Below are 10620 nucleotides of genomic sequence, written 5' to 3'. Positions count from 1 at the left end.
TTTTTTTTTTTTTTTTTTTTTTTTTTTCCCTGTTCAATCCTAGCCATCCTGTCTCTGGTTCCTGGGATCTCTCTGGCTTTTCTCCCATTCTCATCATGTGTGGTCCTCTTCCTCATTGTTCTGTTACATTGCCTTTTACTATTTACCCTCATCTTTCTTGCTGGGGCCCAGGGCTTTCCATTACTTTCCTTCCTCCACTTTGTATCCTGTCCTTTGTGGTATTGTTGTCTTATATCCTACTGGCATATACATTATAAGCCCCAAAATACATTGCCATCATTTTTTAAAAAACGATTTTATTTATTTATTGGACAGACCAAGATCGCAAGTAGGCAGAGAGGCAGGCAGAGAGAGAGGGGGAAGCAGGCTCCCTGCAGAGCAGAGAGCCCGATGTGGGCTCTATCCCAGGACCTGAGCCGAAGGCAGAGGCTTTAACCCACTGAGCCACCCAGGTGCCCCTTTTGCCATCATTTTTGTTTAAAGTGTTAGTTATCTTTTTGTTTTTTTTCTTAAGATTTTATTTATTTGAGAGAGAGAGTGAGAGCGTACAAGCAGGGGGAGTGGTAGGTGGAGGTAGAGGCGGGCTCCCCACTGAGCAAGGAACCTGATGTGGGACTCTATACCAGAACCCTGGGATCATAACCTGAGCTGAAGGCAGACACTTAACAGACTGACCCACCCAGGCATCCCAAGAGTCAGTTATCTTTTAAAGAGATTAAAAATGTCCTCTGTATTTATATTTTCTTGATCTTAGCATTTCCCTATTCTGGCTAGGAAATCGTGAGGCAGGAGACCATTTTTATCCTGTTCAGTCACTTGACTTTATGTCTTGGAGTACTTTCTGTCATGTGCAGCTCTGTTTGTAATTTTGTGCTATTTCACGACTGATTGACTGGCATCCTAAGCCTTGATAGGCTGAGAGGAGATGTACATGATGATTATTAGTGATGCTGGGATGACTTCTTATTCCTGAGGCATAGGCATTTGTACTGGAGTTCTCTGCCAAGTGAGGTTAGGTCCTTTTCTTATGTAGACTGGGTGAGCCTCCTGGAACCCTGGCTCCCTGTATTCATACACAGTGAGATGCAGAGCAGCAGGTGTTAAGGAACGTTGCAAAATACTCTACTACATCTGATGCATCAGAGCCCATAATAATGTATAATATTGCAATCAGTGAATATAAATGTGGTTATGATGGATCCTCCCACTCCTTGGCTGGCAGTACCCCTCATATGTTGGTAAGCCCATGTTTTTACTCTTTCTTTGCCTTCTAGACTTAAGGATTTGCTGGAGGTGTGTGAACCTCACCATGGTAAATATGCTTATGTGTATAGATCCCCATACTGTGCTGAGAACTTTAATTGAATTTTATTTATAAATAAAACTGGTAAGGCATGTGTTGTTAGATTGGGCACACAGAAGCCCATTGGGTGTCTAGGAAGCAATTGGCTAGGGCCCAAATGCCTTTTGTTGTTTGGAATGTGGGTGTGTGTTATCACTGCACTTCAGATGGTGATTTTTATTCCTGTGCTGTTTGACTGCAGTCACTCCTTGTTAATGGGAAGGTAACCAGAGGCCCTCTTCCAAATTCCCATAGAATAAGGTAGCTGGATTATTTGGGGGTTTAATCCTGCCTGGCCTCTTGATTTTACAGATATAAGCCCTGACCTTCTCCCTGCTGCCATTGTCTATTTATATGATGCCCGTCACCATAGTATCTGAGTATGTGGGGAAATATATTTAGGCTAACTCTAACGAGGGTAGGAAAAGAAAGGCCTGTCTCTATCATTGCCCTCTTTTTAGCAATCACTATTTTTCACTAAGTTATGGAAAGTTCAAAAGCTCTTCTCTGACCTCTAGGCTACCTAGATCTCCTATTTTGGATAAAAGATTAGGTGTTAAAACTATCCTCTATAGAGATAGAAAACTGGGTTTTAGGCTAAGATACTAGAAAATAGGTCTTTACCTTTGAGAATATAATGAAAGATAAGATCTTTGTGTCCAGAAAAATGTCCATTTGCATATACATATTTTGCATATAATTTCAGAGAGTTCACGGACCCTCTGAAGCCATCCATGATCCTGTGTTAAGAATCCCTGTCTTGGGGCACTGGGTGGCTTAGTCATTGAGCGGGTGGCTTAGTCATTGAACGTCTGCCATCAGCTCAGGTCATGATCCCAGAGTCCTAGGATTGAGCCCTGAATCTGGCTCTCTGCTCTGAGCGGAGCCTGCTTCTCCCTCTGGCACTCCCCTGCATGTGTTCCCTCTCTCACTGTCTCTCACTCTGTCAAATACATAAAGTCTTTAAAAATAAATAAATGGATAAATAAACATTTTTTAAAAATCCCTGTCTTAATTTTAGGTTCCATGGCCTCCCAATTGCTTCTCTTTTCACAGAGTATCTTATTATCTGTGTTAATATTTTCTCTTTATTTACTGATCATACTGTATTCCTCCTAGGAATTTTAGCTTCCCTACCTCCTCTCTGAACTTCTTGGGGATAAAGAGCGTGTTGGTCACTATATTTTATTTCCTGTGTCTTCCTATGGCACTTCAGGTTTCTATTTTAGCATATTGTACTGTTTTGCAATGTGTGCATAAGTCTGTATAATGATTTATTTAAATATCTTTCTTTCTTCTTAAAAAACTTCTGTAGCGCAGAGCCCATGTTTTTTTTTTTTTTTTTATTTATTTATTCGACAGAGATCACAAGTAGTCAGAGAGGCAGGCTGAAATAGAGAGGGGAAGCAGGCTCCCTGCAGAGCAGAGAGCCCGATGTGGGGCTCGATCCCAGGATCCCGAGATCATGACCTGAGCTGAAGGCAGAGGCTTTAACCCACTGAGCCACCCAGGCGCCCCGAGCCCATGTTTTTATCATCACTTTATCCTCAGCACACTACTTGGCTTATAACAGGGTCTCAGAAAACATTTGAATGAATAAATGAATAAGTGGACATGTAGAATTTCTATTAGTAATGAGTCAGCAGCACAGTGTTGTGTTTGGGTCTCACAACAGTAACAGCAACAATGATAACAATAATAACAACAACAGTAATAATAATAGAATCCAGTAGGATGTTTGTTGTCATGTTTCTGTAGAGCAGACTTTATCCCCTTTTTATTTGAAAAAATTTTTGAAGATTTTATTTACTTATTTGAGAGATCAGGACCCCAAGACAAAGTCAGATGCTTAACCCACTGAGCTACCCCGTCGCCCCTATTTGAATTGTTGATATGAAAGGGAGTGGTGGGTGATTTCTCTTTCCTTTGTCTGTTTCTTCCTTATCTACAGATACATGGATTGCTTTTAACTAAGTAAAAATGGAAACTTTGATGGTTTCCAAGCCATTAACCAAAGAATGAGCAGAATGTTTAGAGAGAAGCATGTAGTTGTTAGAGAGGAAAAGACCTGAACAGAGCTTCATGGAGTCAGCTTATTTTACTTCTTTCCACTGCAGGCAGTAGGGGCACTGGGGAGGCAGCCTGCATTTAAATAGTGTAGCTTTCCACAGTCTGAAAACATGGGTCGATTTAAAGGCAGATTTATACTGACATTTTGTATTCGACATTTATCTATGGATCACCGTCCTTCTTACCCTTTCACTTTGCCACATCCCTGGGTGATATGTCATTATTTTTATCACCATTTGTTGGGGAAGGGAGTGGAGGTATAGGAGGGTAAGTGCCTTGCTAAGGATCATGGAACCAGATACTAAACAGAGTCATGATTAGAACTTAGAGTTCCTGACTTCTATGTTCAGACGCAGATCACTAGGCCACATTTGCTTCCCTGCAGGAAGAAAGGCCCCCAAAGCCCCCAAAACAATCTGTTCAGCTTCACTGTGCTAAATAGCATCCAAAGCATTCACAGCTTTGTGAAAAAGAGAGAAATTGTACATGGCCTGACCTTTTAGATAACCTACTGGGAAAAATGGAAAACCCAGAGAGTGTCACAGCTTTGTGGATCCAGCTGGCTTTCTCATCACTAGCAGAAGTCTGTGACTTCATGGTTAGGTGTACCTTGAGACTGGGAGTGAGGCTTTTGTTGGAAGCTTGTTATATTGTAGGTGTTGTCACATAGGGCTGAAAATTTTCAAGAGAAGGTCTGACCTTAGCCATAGATGGACCTGTGTGTTCTTGTATAAGTAAGTATAGCTTTGACAGCTTGGTGGCCCCTCCTGGTTTCGGAAACTATCCTTTGAACTTTTAATTGTCAGCTTTGTTTGTTTGTTTAGTTTCTTTTTTGAACTTTCAATTTTGATATAATTATAGACTCACAGGAAGTTGCAAAAATAGTATAGCAAGTTCTCGCACCCTTCACCCAGCTTCCTCCAATGGTGAGATCTTATATAACTCTACAATATTGCTTCTTTTAGTTTTGGAGAAGGTATGGGGAGGAAGGAAGGACAAAGCAATAAACAGCTAGAGTAGATGGGGAGAGGAATTTTGGCAGCTGCTGTTGCTATTTTGTTTTTAAAATTGCTTTTTAAATTGTTCTTCCTCTTTCCCCCAAATTTTCTCTGATGTAGGGGAATATGTTACAAGATGTATTCTAGGCTTGATGTGCCTAATTAAGACTGCTCTAGCTTCTATGTGCAAAAAGATGGAGGTCTCTTTCTTCTGTGTATGATCAATTTCTCTCAGAATGTTTTAATACAGGGTCATTAGAAGGCATTTTTCTGTTTCCATCATTTTGTACAGCAGTGTAGAAAGCCCTAGGACTGAAAAAGGATGCCAGAAGACTCTCTTTTCCTTCAAATCACCACATTTGGCTAAGTCTAAAATTTATACTATTTTGACTCTTTCTTTCATCCCCTCAAAAACTTGGCAGGAGCAAAAGATAAGAATTTCTAACAGGTTTAGCCTGTTAGAAGGAGAAAAAGATTCCCACCAAAAAGCCCCTGAAAAGAGTGAGAAATCTCTGTTCTTTTCTCTGCACATGAAGTCACTTCCTTTCCAGAGAAATGTCAACTCTCATAGGCCTATTAGTATCTTGTCAACCAAAAGAGACAGAGGAAGGAGTAGCTGTGCTTTTGATGCTCTGCCTGTACTAGTTCTAAAGGAGCATACTTGGTTTCATGAGATATCATTGTTCCCTGCATCTCCAGTGAGCAGGACAGGTCTGTTACTGTTTTTCTCACATTTTGGCAGGAAGTAAAGTTCTTGATTCTACGTCACATGCCTCTACTGAGATGTGGTCTCACTGACAGTTTGATTTCTTAAAGGGTAATGATTTTAGCTCTCTCTCAGCTGGGCAGTATTGGAAAAAATAAGCAGGTGGTATAGGACCCTGGAAGGCACTGGCTTCTGAGCATGCTTACAGGCAGCTGCACAGGAGCAAGGTGTATGGGGTCCTGCATTTCCAAGAGTCTGAGTTCCATATGGGAACTTTCACATAAGGGCACATTTTCATGATAAAGAAGAGGGTGGGTGGTAACTGTGAGAATTGCAGTGTCCCCAAGTAAACGGGGAATTGGAGATAGTTGAGAACCTTATTTTCCCTTTTAAGCAGATGTACTTCAACAGCAAGGAAAATGTAACACAGAACCTAACTTCCATTTAAAATAAGAATTTGTTCTTTTTTCCAGTTCATCTAGAGGGGTGTGGAGCCCTTAGGCAGTGCAGTCTGTTGATACGTGTGTGTGTGTGGGGGGGGGGGTGGGTGTGTTAAAATATACATAATACTTACCATCTTAACTGTTTTTAGGTGTGTGGTTCAGTGGTATCAAATGTTTACCACATTGTTGTGCAGCCGTCCCCACCATCTCTCCCCATAATTCCTTTCATCTTGTAAAACAAAAACTCTATACCTACCAGACAAGAACTCCCCATTCCTCCCTTTGCCAGCCTCTGGCAAGCAGTATTCCACTTTCTGTCTTTATGATTTTGACTACACTAAGCACCCCAAGTGAGTGAAATCATACAGTGTTTGTCTTTTTGCGACCGGCTTATTTCACTTAATATAATATTCTCAGGTTCAAGAAATCAGTTCACTCTTCCTCAGAGTTTGCTTTTTTTTGGTTATTTTTTTTTTTTAAAGATTTTATTTATTTATTTGTCAGAGAGAGAGCCAGCGTGAGCGAGCACAGGCAGACAGAGTGGCAGGCAGAGTCAGAGGGAGAAGCAGGCTCCCTGCGGAACAAGGACCCCTTTGTGGGACTCGATCCCATGACGCTGGGATCATGACCTGAGCTGAAGGCAGCTGCTTAACCAACTTAACCACCCAGGCGTCCCTTGGTTAATATCTTTAATTATTGTTTTGTTGTTGTTGTTGTTGTAGTAGGCTATCTCTGCCCATGTTCAGCATGAGTGTAAACTTAATGTCTTCTTTGCGCTCTTCTGAGCCTTTTCTTGGGCATGTGCAGTTACTTTCTAGATTTCCCTGTATATGCAATTAATTTTTTTTTTAAAGGACCCCCAACACGGGGCTTGAACTCATGACCCTGAGATCAAGACCTGAGCTGAGATCAAGAGTCAGATGCTTAACTGACTGAGCCACAGTGGTGCCCCTATGCAGTTGTTTTGAATGTTCTAGTCTTAAATGTCTGGCTTTGTTTCTGCAAAGAAACATACAAAAAAATGAAGGTGGAGAAAAAGGGAACTTGGCCCTTCATTTATTTATTTTTTTAAAGATTTTATTGATATATTTGAGAGAGAGAGCACAGGCACAAGACAGGGCAGAAGCAGACTCCCCACTGAGCAGGAAGCCCGCTGTGGGGCTTGATCCCAGGACTCTGAGATCGTGACTTGAGCTGAAGGCACCGTATACGTGGCCCTTTTAAATCTCATGGATGTAACTGACGTGGGTGGGGATGGGTTTGCCTCAGTGGGAGGAGGTGCAGCAATACTGGCAGCTTGCTTCTTTGTCTACATCTCTGTAATCAGAAGCAGGAATCAGCTCTCCAAGCACAGATCTCCAGTATTTAGGGGATAGACTCCTTTTTTGCCCACCCTACCTCCTACAAGCTGTGTGCATGCTCTTGCCCGGCAACATGGCTGGGCAGGTGGGTTGGGGAATGCCTTGTTGCTACTTTGCTAAGTGCTGAAATTGACTGAAATTACCCAAAGTTTACCATCAAAGTCTTCCCTTGGAAACTGAAAACCTTTACCATACTTCAGAATTCCAAAATAGTTAACATCAAAAAAAAAAAACAAAAAAAAAAAAAACCAACACAAGATCCACTCAAAATAGTTAACATCAGACAGATTCCATCACTGCAGTGATTTTCTGGGTAGGGAGAGAGATACCTGTTGGCTTTCTACTCTGCTTGTCTTCCCAGAATCCTTTTCTCCTGTGTTCACCTGGAGGGCTTATAGCACACAACCAAAACCATTTCATTTTCTTGTTTCATTCATTGGCCTCTTTAAGTGAGGGGCTTGGGTTTGCAGCCAGACAGATACCTATATTCTGAGAGGCCACCTGGTGTATTTTGTGTTTATTCTACTGGTACATGTTGGCTTCTAAGTCCTTCCTGCACCACTTTGCTGATTGACAGGGAGCCTGCTGATTGTTGGCAGTGTCCCTGGGTAATTGGCGGTTTTGTCCAGAGATGCTGGAATTGGCTAGAGTTATAGTGCCTCTGGGGTTTGGGAGGCATTGGCTTGTTATACTAGTGCTATTTCTAGCCTGTCCTTGGAGTTTCTCTGCCTTTCTTCTAAGCAAGTGAGATCCTAATATTTCTCTTCTATCAGTCACTGTGAAATTATCTATTTCCCCAAATGAGCACATTTTGATTTGGATCTCCGGCATTTCCTCCCAGGTCTGTGCCAGGCCACAACATAGGGCCTGGTTGAGTCTTGTCTTTGCTTTCTTTCTCTTTTTCTTTATAGTATGTTAAAACTGTTAAAATAATAGCTCTTTCTGAACTGATTCTTGGAGACAATTTATTTGTGCTCTGCTAAAGGCTCTCTGTCTCCTTCCTGTTTTTAATATTATTTAAATGTCATTCACTTGGTTTTATAATTAATCCTCCTCTTTGCTCCTCTGAGGCAGGCATCTGAGCTACCACTTAATTGTGTCTTCCTGTAGTTGGCTTGTTCTTCTCTGCACCTGGTTTACCTCAGTGTGGGGGACAGGTTTTAGTCCTGGAGAAGTTCCCATATCCATTATTCATTCTACTCTTCTACCTGGCAACACAATTTACTGCTACTCTCTCCTTGAATTCAAAGCAATTCAGGAAAAAATTCTGGGGGAGTCCTCATCATGTGGGGTACATTGATATTAAGAGCAGCTCTGCAAACAAAGCTCCTTGTGGGGTAAGGGAGGCCTGTGTGAGGTGGCAGAATTCTCAAGTGGATGGCACCAAATTCTTCCCATTTGAGAAATAGATCTGTTTCTGCCTCTGGGAATTCACTTGGGACTCAGGAAACCATCAAGGTACCTATTCCTGGTTCAGCTTCCCAGAACCTGCTTGCTATCTTATATTCCACATGTATCTGCATTCAGAAGTCGGAACTTCGGCGCACTCTTGCCATACTTGACGTGCAAGATCCCCCTGGGAAGGAGCTTGGGCCAAAGCTAAGTGTGAGACTGACTGGTGCCTCTAGTAGAGTCAGAAGAGGCAGCAGTTGCAGCCAATTTGTAGTTCCTGAAAAAAGAGCCCAGAAACAAAATTTTCAAAGTGCCTGGTAGACTTTCCAATGAAGAAACAAATGTGTACGGAGCACCTACTTCCCTACAACTTAACCATATTGCATGTGGAATATAATGCCTCAAATATCTCACTGACCTAACTTCTCTATTTTTCACTCAGTGTAGGTTAAGAGTATTTGGAGCCAGGTATCTGGAGCCTCATTTAATAGAGTTAGCAAAGATTAGCAGTCTAATCCAGGATCCCCAAGGATTTCCTAGACTATTTTTGGTACTTAAGTGCTTTGGTGGCTCTGATGGTGAACTTTAATCATTCTGAAGGCTGCCATAGTGTTGCTGTCTTGAAGGCTACTCAAGATTCATTTTGAATTTGCATTCCTGCCCAAGAGTCCGTGGCTCTCTGTTGATTGAGCATATTTGGCTCCTTTCTTTAGCCCATCAAAGAGGAAACATTTTTGCGTGTTTGGCCATGTACTCCGTGCTGTGTATACCGTGATGTAAATTTTAGCTAGGCACTTACGCTGAGGTTATAGAAAGTTGGGATGGATGTTTGTGGGGCTCCTGCTAGTGTTGGTAGAAAGAAAAACATTGACCTCTTATTTGTTTTTGATTGGTAAAACATACATAAAATTTAACCTTTTTTTTTAAAAAATTTATTCATCTGACAGAGATCACAAGTAGGCAGAGAGGCAGGCGGAGAGAGGAAGGGAAGCAGGCTCCTTGCTGAGCAGAGAGCCCAGTGCGGGTCTCTATCCCAAGACCCTGGGATCATGGCCTGAGCTGTAAGCAGAGGCTTTAACCCACTGAGCTACCCAGTAACCATTTTTTTTTTAAGATTTTATTTATTTATTTGACAGAGAGAGATCAAAAGTAGGCAGAGAGACAGAGAGAGGGGGAGAAGCAGGCTCCCCGCTGAGCAGAGAACCCGATGTGGGGCTCGATCCCAGGACGCTGAGATCATGACCTGAGCTGAAGGCAGAGGTCCAACCCACTGAGCCACCCAGGTACCCCCCCAGTAACCATTTTTAAATGTACAGTTCAGTGGCATTAAGTATATTCACATCATTGTTGGAAACATTTCTACCTTCCATCTCCGGAATTTTTTTCATCTTCCCAAACTGAAACTCTCTGTACCCTATAAACAATAACTCTTATTTACATTTCTCCTTCTCTCCACTTCCTGGCCACCACCACTCTACTTTCTGTCTCTGTGAATTGACTACTCTAGTTATATAAGTTGAATCATTTGGGATTTGTCCTTTTGTGACTGACTTTTTCCACTTAGCATATTGTCTTTGTAGTTCATCCATGTTGTAGCATGTGTCAGAATTTCCTTCCTTTTTCAGCCGGAATATTATTCCATCGTTTGTATATACTGCATTTTGTTTATTCATTCATCAGTTGATGTTGGGTTCTTCCACCTTTTGGCTGGCATGAATAATGCTGCTATGAGCATAGGTGTATAAATACTTGTTTGAGTCCTTCCTTTTCACCTCTTGTTTTTGAGAGTGTGCAGGTTGAAGTGTCCTAGGTCACTGGAATGAAATCCTCACATTCTTAGGAGAGAGATGCACTTGACCTTATAGGATTTTTTCATTTGGCCACTTTGATATATGAGGGCCAGGTCAGTGGAGTTCAACTAGAGTTATGGTTTGGGTAGCAAATATGGGTATTGACCCTAGAAAGCTAGCTCTCCCACCCTCAGCAAACATTCTTTTAATTTAAGTTTAGGTGGAACCAGTACAGCTGTATAAGACCTTGGCAAGGGGAATTCATGGACCTTCTTCCCAATATGTTGTTGCCCTTGATGCAGTTTAGCTCCCAACTAGTTTTGTGGCTTTGGGTAACTTATTTAACCCTCCTGAATTTCAATTTAGTCATCTGTAAATCGGGACCAATAATACCTTCTTCATTGGATAGTTAAGGGGATTTGATGAGAATAATGTACTTTCAGTGCTTTACATAATGCTTAGTATCTAGCAGACACTTAATATATGTTACCTTCCTTAGCACTTATGGCCACTGTATT

General features: G+C 41.8%; 1 protein-coding gene across 2 annotated transcripts in view; it reads left to right on the top strand.

Moving 5' to 3' along the window:
• Positions 1 to 10620, top strand: part of ARMH3 (armadillo like helical domain containing 3) — a 183819-nt gene that overhangs the window by 60177 nt on the left and 113022 nt on the right. The gene's annotated exons all lie outside the window — the stretch shown is intronic.

Source organism: Mustela nigripes, chromosome 4 (genome assembly GCF_022355385.1).
Source record: "Mustela nigripes isolate SB6536 chromosome 4, MUSNIG.SB6536, whole genome shotgun sequence".
Taxonomy (NCBI): domain Eukaryota; kingdom Metazoa; phylum Chordata; class Mammalia; order Carnivora; family Mustelidae; genus Mustela; species Mustela nigripes.
Note: the sequence above shows the minus strand (reverse complement) of the source record. Positions and strands in the feature narration are given on the sequence as shown.